We start from the raw sequence: 10,398 nt of genomic DNA on the forward strand, positions 1-10,398 counted from the left end.
CCTCCTCCTAAGTGCCTCCTCAGGTGTTTAAATAAGCTTTAGAATGCCTAAGAGCCCTCAAAAGTGGCCTTTTCCGAATAGGACTATACTTGGGCTCGACAGGGACACACCCGTGTGAGATTGCTCCAGCCCATGGTCAAGGCTGTTAAATAGGCATGAGCGTGTAGTCTACCCGTGTAAGTCGTGCTTCAATCCGGCCAAATGGACACGGCAGTGTGGCTTACCCTTGTGAGGAAGTCCAGGCCATGTTGATTTCCCATGTGGGTCTATTTTCTCCGTTTTTGGCCCATTTCTCGCTTTTTTTACTCTCCTATGCTCACCTAAGTATAAAACATGAAATTAAAGAATTAGGAGCATTGAATTCACCAAATCTAAGGAGGAACCATCCATAAATGTGTTAAGGATGGGGTAAAAATATGTATAAATTACGGTTTATCAAATACCTCCACACTTAAGCGTTTTCTTGTCCTCAAGCAAAATCTTCAACTCACAATCAAAATAAATTCTTCTGAATTTATAATCCCTATCAATAATATCTCAAAAAAATCCATAAGTATTCATACATTGAAAATTCAACTAAAAGTACATCAAAGTTTCAAACATTCCAACCTGCGCATTTTATTACGAAAACATAGGTGTCTCCCCTCATTTAAGTGATTACATTTTTATCAAAATATCACAGAGTTTAATATCCTCACTAAAGATTCACTCCAATCACTCGAGGTGTTTAAGGACATCAAATAAAGCACTCATTAGTCAATATGAAAAGTTATTACCATAGGCTTGCTTGAAAATCAAATCTCCTCCACTATATATTGAGATGATACATCAATCAAAAGGTCTTTAGAGGGTTGCAACGTGGCTTTGGTTAGGGAGTGTGGTCACAAGCTGAAAGAAAATGTTAGAATCGAGATTGAATTGAAAAAAAAATCACCAAACTAGAAAAATAACTAATTATCAGTTGAATACAAGTGAGCTTCTTCTTAGAAAATAGAATTAACACTCAAGCTCAAAAACGATGAATTACTACTAATATGTATGTAAGTATTGATTTTTTTTAAGAACAAGTCAAATAACATAGAACTTAATTATTGCAATAAAGAATAAGACATAGCTAAGCAGTTAATTCAAATCAAATCTCGACAAAAATAGGGATTAAATTAGGGGATTTCAACAATAATGGTTTATGGGTTAATATTGAGGGTAAATCAATTGATGGCTGGTTAGGCTCAAAGGGGTTCACTAAGGGTTAATTATGAAGGTAGGCTTTTGTGGAGTGAGTGGGTTAAACCTAAGTGCCTTTATCATCTCGACATATAAAATCAAATGGCATGGTCTTGACATGTATAATCAAGCAAGTTCTAGAATAACAAATCAATATTGACGCACTCAAAATAAAAGTGAGCATGAAAGAAATATAATATGCTCTAAAGGCTCAAGATCTCACAAAAATTATGGCTTTTTGATGTTTAAACTTGTGAATTTCAACCCAAAATAATACCTAAACTTAGGGAAACAACCTAAAAGTTTTTAATTCTCAAAAATCAACTTATCATGCTTGACTCCCTAATGTCTTAAAGTTTAAACAATCAATGCATAAATGGCTATGTTTTAATCCAAGACATGTCAATAAAAATCATAAATTAATTAAAATTCATTTTAATAGTGATATGAGTGATTCACGTGAGAGTAAGACAAAATTCAGGGGTTTCTGATGATGATATAAAAGACCCCCCACACTTAAGATGTACATTGCCCTCAATGTACAAAGATAGATATATTGAAAAATATAGATATATAATTATAAGATAGGGACAGAAGTGAAACTTCCTGAATGATGAATGAACTCCTTGAATTGGAGTTATATAGAATAATCAGCCAAGGCAATGGTGAGAGTGGAGGAGGATACTCCGGTGGTGGTAGAGGTTCGTTAGTCCATAAGTCCTGTACCAAAAGAGTATTATATCTGGTAGTAGCTATGGTCGTGGTCAAACAGGACATGGTAGTTGTGGAGAACCTTTTCCAATCGAGTTTTTAGTTCTTAAGTGATGATGAGCTTTAGAGCTCTTTATAACTGTGATGAAATCAAGAACTCTTTAGGAAATATAAGGAAGCATAATTACTCGTAATGAAATAGTCGAAACTATAAATTATTCAATAAAAATTATAAAATCTAAAATTAAAATAATTTTAACGGAAAATAAAATAGAAAGTACTTAGAGAAAATAAATAAATATAAAAGTGAAAATAAAAATAATAAATAAAAAGTTTTTAAACATCATCGTCACCGGATGGTTTGCGAGGTGGTGGTGGCGATGAGATGTGAAGGTGCTAACAAATCTGATGAAGAGTGGCATCAATGTGATCAAAGCACTGAAAACACTGCTGCTCAAACCGAGTAAGGTGCTCAGAGATGTCAGAGTATGAAGCTGCCGCATGAATTGGACAATGGATGGGTGGTGGCTGAGACGGTGGGTCCTCATGACGTGGAGGGACATCATCAGGAATGTCCTCTGGGTCTTCCTCCTCGGTGGACTGGATGAGGCGGTGCTGAGGTGGGTAGGTTCCATGTCGTTTCTCGATCATCCTCTTATGTAACATGCTCGAGATGCCCTGTGGGGACATCTAGCCGATGAGAGAAAGGGAGGATGATTGTGCCGTTGTGTTGAGGAGCCCAAAATGCCGAGCCAATCGAGTCACATAAGGCCCGATAGAGATTACTCCTCTCCTATGTTGCTCTGTCTGATGGAGGATGGCGAGGGCAATGAAATAGGCAAGGTCGAAGTCATGCCCGCTTGCCATTCTCCACAAGTAATAGGCGTCGTGAGTGTTGACGACGCTGGTGCTCTCTCGCTGTCCTGTTAGAGTGTACGCCAAGATGGCGTGTAGGTATCGCAGGGATAGGGCGAGGGCTGATGCCTTAAAGTGGCTAGGATCATAGGTGGCCGAGGCAGGGACAAGGTCCTTCCAGCACTTTGAGGGAGAGTAGTGGATGTGGCGATAGAGGGTGTCGAGTTCATTGTCATCCATGAACTCCTCCGTGTACAGCTCTAGTGCAATTCCAAACTCCGATTCGCTCAACTGGCGCACTAGACCACCAAGACAGAACTAGACCATTCCAGGATCGTCGAAGTTTGTCATGATGACTTAAAGATGGAAGGTCGAGTGGAGTTTCATTGTGAGCTTGAGGTACATCGGTTCGATGATCTCAAAGAAGAGCCCCCACTAATTAGTCAACAGGAGGGCTCAGACCACGTCAGCCATTTGAATTTGTTCAAGTGCGGCCCAGTCAATGCAGCGGCCCACACCTAGGGGTCGGGCCCGTAATATCTGAAATAGTTCTTCTTGGGGTCCCAAGGGAAATTGGAGGAAAGGGTGACGGATCTCAGCGGTAGGACCCGAGGATGACATTGCTCATTTCCTTTTCTTCGAAGCGGGGACTGCAGTCTTCTTGCCACATGAGGTTGACATAGTATACCTGCAATGGCAAGATGAAATAAAATTACTCGCCAACAATAGCATGGAAAAATATGCATGGTAAAACTAATGGAGATATTTCATAGAAGTCATGTACCAAAGAACAACTATGCTAAAAACATAACCCAATCAGATATATTAAGTCATTACTATGAATAGGACTATGAGAGTAATGCTAACGGAAATATCTAGTGAATGAATGCATGTAGGTTTGATAAGTATGAAATATGGTGTGGGTAAGCATGAAATCTATGGAAACAAGAAAAATGGATGAATGCAGCAAAATGTATTGACTAATATGACAAATTTCTTAACAAAGAGCATAAGTATTCTATCATTATAACTATGATTATTTACTTAAAATAAAACAAAATATCATGAAATAAGTAAAAGAATAAAGAGAATAGAGGGAAAAAAATGAACAAATGCAAGAGGGAAGAGCTTTAGGTCGTCGAAGGTGGTGCTATGGTCGGCGCACGGGCGTGGCAAGTAGGGTGTGTGAAGTTGCAACGGCTAGGGTTGGGGATTTTGGGGAAGGGGATGATGAATAATGAGGGGTTTATATAGGCTTTGGGACACACGGCTGTGGGGCACGCCCGTGTGCCTTAATTTTTGCCCGTGTATTTCGCAATTTTTTAAATTTGGGCGCATTTGAGATTCGGCACACGCCCGTGCTCTTTGGGTGTGTTGGTGCACACGGCCGTGTCGCACGGCCGTGTTCTGCTTCGTTTGCTTCTTTCACTTCCATGTATGGATGTCTACGCCGTGTTATTTTATCAGTCTTGAACACAGTTGATGGGCACGGGCGTGTCGCACGCCCGTGCTAAATTCTCAGTTTCAACCACGGTTTATAGACACGAGCTTGTTGCACGCCCGTGTTGGTTTGATAGACTTGTCCACAGCCACGTCGCACGGCCGTGGCAACTTATCGTATCTCGTGTTATGGAAAAAATTTTCCTTGTTTTCACACAGTCATATCACACGGCCGTGTCTTCTCCCGTGGTGTGAGCACGACCTAAGGCACACCCGTGTGGATTAGAAAACTTGTGTTTCAATGACTCAGTTAGTGATTAAATGTCAAGAACTAAAATTTTATAAAATTTAACATCGTTAGTGCTCGGGTTGCCTCCTCAAAAGCACTTATTTATAGTCTAAGCTCGACTTACCTTTCTGTTGCATGGTCATGGTGGTGCGAGGACTTTACACTCCTCATCCCTACTATCAATTTTATCAACATAAGGTTTAAAACGAATACTGTTTACCTTAAAAGTTCTGAATTTGGGATGAATTACCTCGACTGTACTATATGGGAAAATACTGAGTACCGTAAGAGGGATTACTCCGTTAAGTTTAGAAGTGGCAATACGAGGGTCTGCTACATCTAGTAGTACTTTGTCTCCAACCTTAAGTTGATTTCGTGAGATATTGAGCTCGTCATGGCATGGTTTTGGTTTATTGTGTGTCCTCGATTTATGTGTCTGCCATTCATCTAGTTCCTCGATTTGTAGCCTTCATTCTTCATAGATAGGTCCTTTGTCGTTACTCGAACATGGCTTAAGTGTGTTCTCTGAACCTGTTTCCTACAAAGTAGGTTGCACCACATGGTCAATTTTAATAGTATGATTTATATGAACACCTTCGATTTTCAATGTGTTATTCAAATTACGAGCTTGAAGGGTGATTGTTTCGTCTCCCACAAGAAGTGTGAGTTTACCTGTACCAACATCAATTATAGTTTTGGCAGTTGCTAAAAAGGACCTTCCTAAAATTAAAGGCACGTTACTATCCTCCTCTATGTCTAGAACAACGAAATCAACTGGGAATATAAATTTTTCAATTTTAACGCGTACGTCTTCAATAATTCCCTAGGAAAGCTGATAATTTTATCGGCCAATTGAATACTCATCCTAATTTGTTTGGGTTTCCCAAGACCTGGTTGTTTAAACATTTTATAAGGCATGACATTGATACTAGCCCCTAAATCAGCCAAAGCATTATTAACATTTAAGCTACCAATTAAACAAAGAATCGTAAAACTCCTTGGATCCTTCAATTTGTTGGCCATCTTATTCTGTAGTATAGCTGAGCAAACTACATCTAACTCCACATGCAATGCCTCATCTAACTTCCGCTTATTTGCTAAAAGCTCCTTTAAAAATTTGACTACGTTCGACATCTGCGAAAGAGCTTCAATAATCGGTAAGTTAATATGTAATTTATTTAAAAGTTTAAGGAATTTACTGAATTTTTCGTTTGAGTGGTCTTTCATTCTTGCATTTCAGTATGGTACACATGGTTTGTACTTTTTACTTACCTGTTTTTGGTTATTTTGGTCCACCTCACCTTTACCTTTACTTACCACAGTTTCTTGCCTCGGTTCTGGTTCAGGTGCAACTAACCCTTCCTCATCTTGAATGGTAATTGCATTGAGCTGCTCCCTTGGGTTAGATTCAGTGTTACTCGGTAAGCTACCTTGTGGTTGTTTAGATATTAATTTGGCAAGCTGTCCTATCTGAGTTTCGAGCCCTTGGATCGATGCTTATTGATTCTTAAGTGCTGTCTCCGTATGCTGAAAACAAGTTTCTAACACCAAGATGAATTTTGTTAGCATCTCCTCAAGGTTCGGCTTTTTCTCTTGTTGGTAGGGTGGTTGTTGTAAGCCTGGAGGTGGTGGTGATCTTTGATTTCCTTGGCCTCCCCATGAAAAATTTGGGTGGTTCCTCCAACCTGCATTGTAAGTGTTACTATAAGGATTATTTTGAGATCGAGGATTATTACCCATGTAATTTAACTACTCATTCTCTATGTTGTGGCCATCGAGTGGGTATTCTGAATTGCTTGATCCACCTCCACTTGCTTCGCACTGCATTAGTGGGTGAACCTGTGAAGAACCAAGAAAACTGTCAATTTTTCTATTCAAAAGTTCTACCTAATTATAGAGCATGGTGATCGAATCGACGTTAAAAACGCCGGCTATTTTCGTTGGTTTTGTCCTCATGACTTGCCACTGATAATTATTCAGTGGCATCTCTTCTATAAATTCATAAGCATGCTCAGGTGTCTTATTATTGATAGTTCCTCCAGCAGCTACGTCAATCATCTGTCTAGTCGAAGGATTCAGGCTATTGTGAAACGTTTGAACCTATAACCAGAGTGGTAACCCATGGTGAGGGCACTTTCGCAAAAGGTCATTGTATCTCTCCCATGCATCATAAAGTGTTTCTAAATCCATCTGGACAAAAGAGGAGATATCATTATGTAATTTGGCTATTTTAGCCGGCAGAAAATATTTTAATAAAAATTTTTCGGTCATTTGTTTCCAAGTAGTGATTGACCCTTGTGGTAATGAGTTCAACCACTGTTTAGGTTTGTTCCTCAATGAAAAAGGGAATAACCAAAGGCGAATGGCATCATAAAAAACACCATTGATTTTAAAAGTGTCGCAAAACTCTAAGAAATTCGGCAAATGAGCATTTGGGTCCTCGTCCTACAAACCATCAAACTGAACAAACTGTTGGATCATTTGAATGGTGTTAGGTTTCAGTTCAAAATTATTTGCAACAACAGCAGGCCTAACTATGCTCGATTCAGTTCCTGTTAAAGAAGGTTTAGCATAATCGTACATAGTACGCGGAGCAAGATTCTGATTTACTGGATCAGCGGCAATCGCAAGAGGTAGTGAATTTTCCTAGTTTTTAGCCATCTCCTCGGTTGTGGTTGAAGTATCATCCTCTTGCTCTTCCTCTGTGTTTCTTAAGCTTCACCTTATTTCTCTTCGATTTCTGCAAACTGTACGATCGACTCACTGTTAAAAAGTAATGGTCCCGACCGGTTTTTTTAGTCATACACTATAAAATCATGCCAGGAGCGAATAAAAGAAAAAATTAGAAAAGAAAATAAAAATTTAAATTGCGAATAAGGTAAAATGGCTAAAGTAATAAAAATCGAGTGTTCTTAATATCTTACCTCCCTGGCAACGGTGCCAAAAACTTGATATGTGATATTCCTGACAGGTTTTAAAAATTTATAATTAATCGTTCTTGAAACTAACTATTATCACGATAAAGGCAAGTGTACCTATCAAACAGTAGTATAGCTTTAGCAAAACTGGATTGTCAAACCCAAAGGAACCAAGAGTACTAGTAATTACTTTCTTTTTATTATCTAGACAAAAAATTAAGGGATTTGGTTATCTAAACTAATTAACTGAACTAAGAGTGCACAGAGAGAAATTGGGGAAAAGCTTTTGGGAAAACTCAATTGATTAAGACAATACCCAAGGAAAAATCCACCTAGACTTCACTTGTTATTCGACTCTGAATCAGACGATTTATTCATTTGACTTGATCCATAGAAATCCCTAAGTTATATTATTATCTCTCTCGAGACTAATAACGTCTAACCCTAGGTTGATTAATTGAAATCTCTTTCTAATTAATACCCTAGTGTTGCATTAACTCGATCTATGGATCCCCTTATTAGGTTGCACCCTAATCCGGTAAAATCTTGTCACTCTATCTCTAGGCGTGCAATCAACTCCGCTTAATTATGACAAATTTACTCTTAGACAGCGACTTTTTCTCCTCTAAATAAGCGCATTAACTTGAATCAATATCCTGGAATATTAAAATAAGAATTAAGAACACATAATTAAGAACAAGTCAAATATTTATCATACAATTCAGATAATAATAACAAGATCCGTCTTAGGTTTCATTCCCTTAGGTATTTAGGGTTTTAGTTCATAATTATAAAATAAAACATCTCGGAAGAATAATGAATACAAAACGTGAAAATGCAAAATCCACGAATGGAAATTGAAGGATATCTTCAATCTTGACGATGAATCCGCTTTTAAGATGGATCAATCGGCTTCTCTTGACTAATCCCTTGCCTCCTACTCTGTGTCCTCCTCCTAAGTGCCTCCTTAGGTGTTTAAACAGCTTTAGAATGCCTAAGAGCCCTCGAAAGTGGCCTTTTCCGAATAGGACTATACTTGGGCTCGACAGGACACGCCTGTGTCGATTGCTCCACCCATGGTCAAGGCTATTAAATAGGCACGGCGTGTAGTCTACACATGTAAGTCATGCTTGATCTCGCTTAAATGGACACGGCCGTGTGGCTTACCCGTGTGAGGAAGTCCAGGCCGTGTTGATTTCCCATGTGGGTCCATTTTCTCCATTTTCGGCCCGTTTCTCACTCTTTTTACTCTCCTATGCTCACCTAAGTATAAAACATGAAATTAAAGAATTAGGAGCATCGAATTCACCAAATTTAAGGAGAAACCATCCATAAATGTGCTAAGCATAGGATAAATATATGTATAAATTATGGTTTATCAGTTTCAAAGATGTACAACTCAGCTAATCTATCAAGTGAAAAGTCTGTATGTACCGAAATAAAATGTACAACTTCGTCAGTCGATCAACAACAACCTAAATAGCATCTTTCTTTCTGGAGACAGAGGCAAACCCGATCTGAAATCCATCGTAACTCTATCCCATTTCCATTACGCTATCATCACAGTCGTAATAATCCTCAAGGCATTTGATGTTCAGCTTTAATTGTTGACAAACCAAGCATCTCAACACAAACTCAAATGTCTCGTTTCAAGCGACCACCAATTCAATTGTTTCAAATCACTATACATTTTGTACTTAGGGATGCATGGAAAACAACAACTATGTGCTTTTTCTAAAATTTTCTTAATGATCTTGAAATTCTTTGGTACACAAATTCTACTTTGGAACATTAAACAATCATCAAATCGATTTGATAGTCTAAATCGAGAGTCAACTTGCATTACACTCTTTTAGTTTGCAATTCATTATCATACTTCGAGCTTCACAAATTTGTGAAGAAACAATTGTTTAGCTTTTAATTCAGCTTAAAATCCACCTAGACTTCACTTGTTATTCGACTCAATCGACGATTTATTCATTTGACTTGATCCATAGAAATCCCTAAGTTATATTATTATCTCTCTCGAGACTAATAACGTCTAACCCTAGGTTGATTAATTGAAATCTATTTCTAATTAATACCCTAGTGTTGCATTAACTCGATCTATGGATCCCTTATTAGGTTGCACCTAATCCGGTAAAATCTTGTCACTCTATCTCTAGGCGTGCAATCAACTCCGCTTAATTATGACAAATTTACTCTTAGACAGCGACTTTTTCTCCTCTAAATAAGCGCATTAACTTGAATCAATATCCTGGAATATTAAAATAAGAATTAAGAACACATAATTAAGAACAAGTCAAATATTTATCATACAATTCAGATAATAATAACAAGATCCGTCTTAGGTTTCATTCCCCTTAGGTATTTAGGGGTTTTAGTTCATAATTATAAAATAAAACATCTCAGAAGAATAATGAATACAAAACGTAAGAAAATGCAAAATCCCTGAATGGAAATTGAAGGGATATCTTCAATCTTGACGATGAATCCGGCTTTTGAGATGGATCAATCGGCTTCTCTTGACTAATCCCTTGCCTCCTACTCTGTGTCCTCCTCCTAAGTGCCTCCTTAGGTGTTTAAACAGGCTTTAGAATGCCTAAGAGCCCTCGAAAGTGGCCTTTTCCGAATAGGACTATACTTGGGCTCGACAGGGACACGCCCGTGTGCGATTGCTCCAGCCCATGGTCAAGGCTATTAAATAGGCACGGGCGTGTAGTCTACCTGTGTAAGTCATGCTTCGATCCTGCCAAATGGACACGGCCGTGTGGCTTACCCGTGTGAGGAAGTCCAGGCCGTGTTGATTTCCCATGTGGGTCCATTTTCTCCATTTTCGGCCCGTTTCTCACTCTTTTTACTCTCCTATGCTCACCTAAGTATAAAACATGAAATTAAAGAATTAGGAGCATCGAATTCACCAAATTTAAGGAGAAACCATCCATAAATGTGCTAAGCATA

General features: G+C 38.5%; 1 non-coding gene across 1 annotated transcript; it reads left to right on the plus strand.

Annotated features, from left to right (window-relative positions):
- Positions 1 to 6,635: 6,635 nt before the first annotated feature.
- Positions 6,636 to 6,741, plus strand: LOC128293492 (small nucleolar RNA R71). The gene has a single exon (XR_008283673.1). It is a non-coding gene; the product is annotated as a small nucleolar RNA R71 (small nucleolar RNA).
- Positions 6,742 to 10,398: the final 3,657 nt, after the last annotated feature.

This window comes from Gossypium arboreum, chromosome 5 (assembly GCF_025698485.1).
Source record: "Gossypium arboreum isolate Shixiya-1 chromosome 5, ASM2569848v2, whole genome shotgun sequence".
Lineage (NCBI taxonomy): Eukaryota > Viridiplantae > Streptophyta > Magnoliopsida > Malvales > Malvaceae > Gossypium > Gossypium arboreum.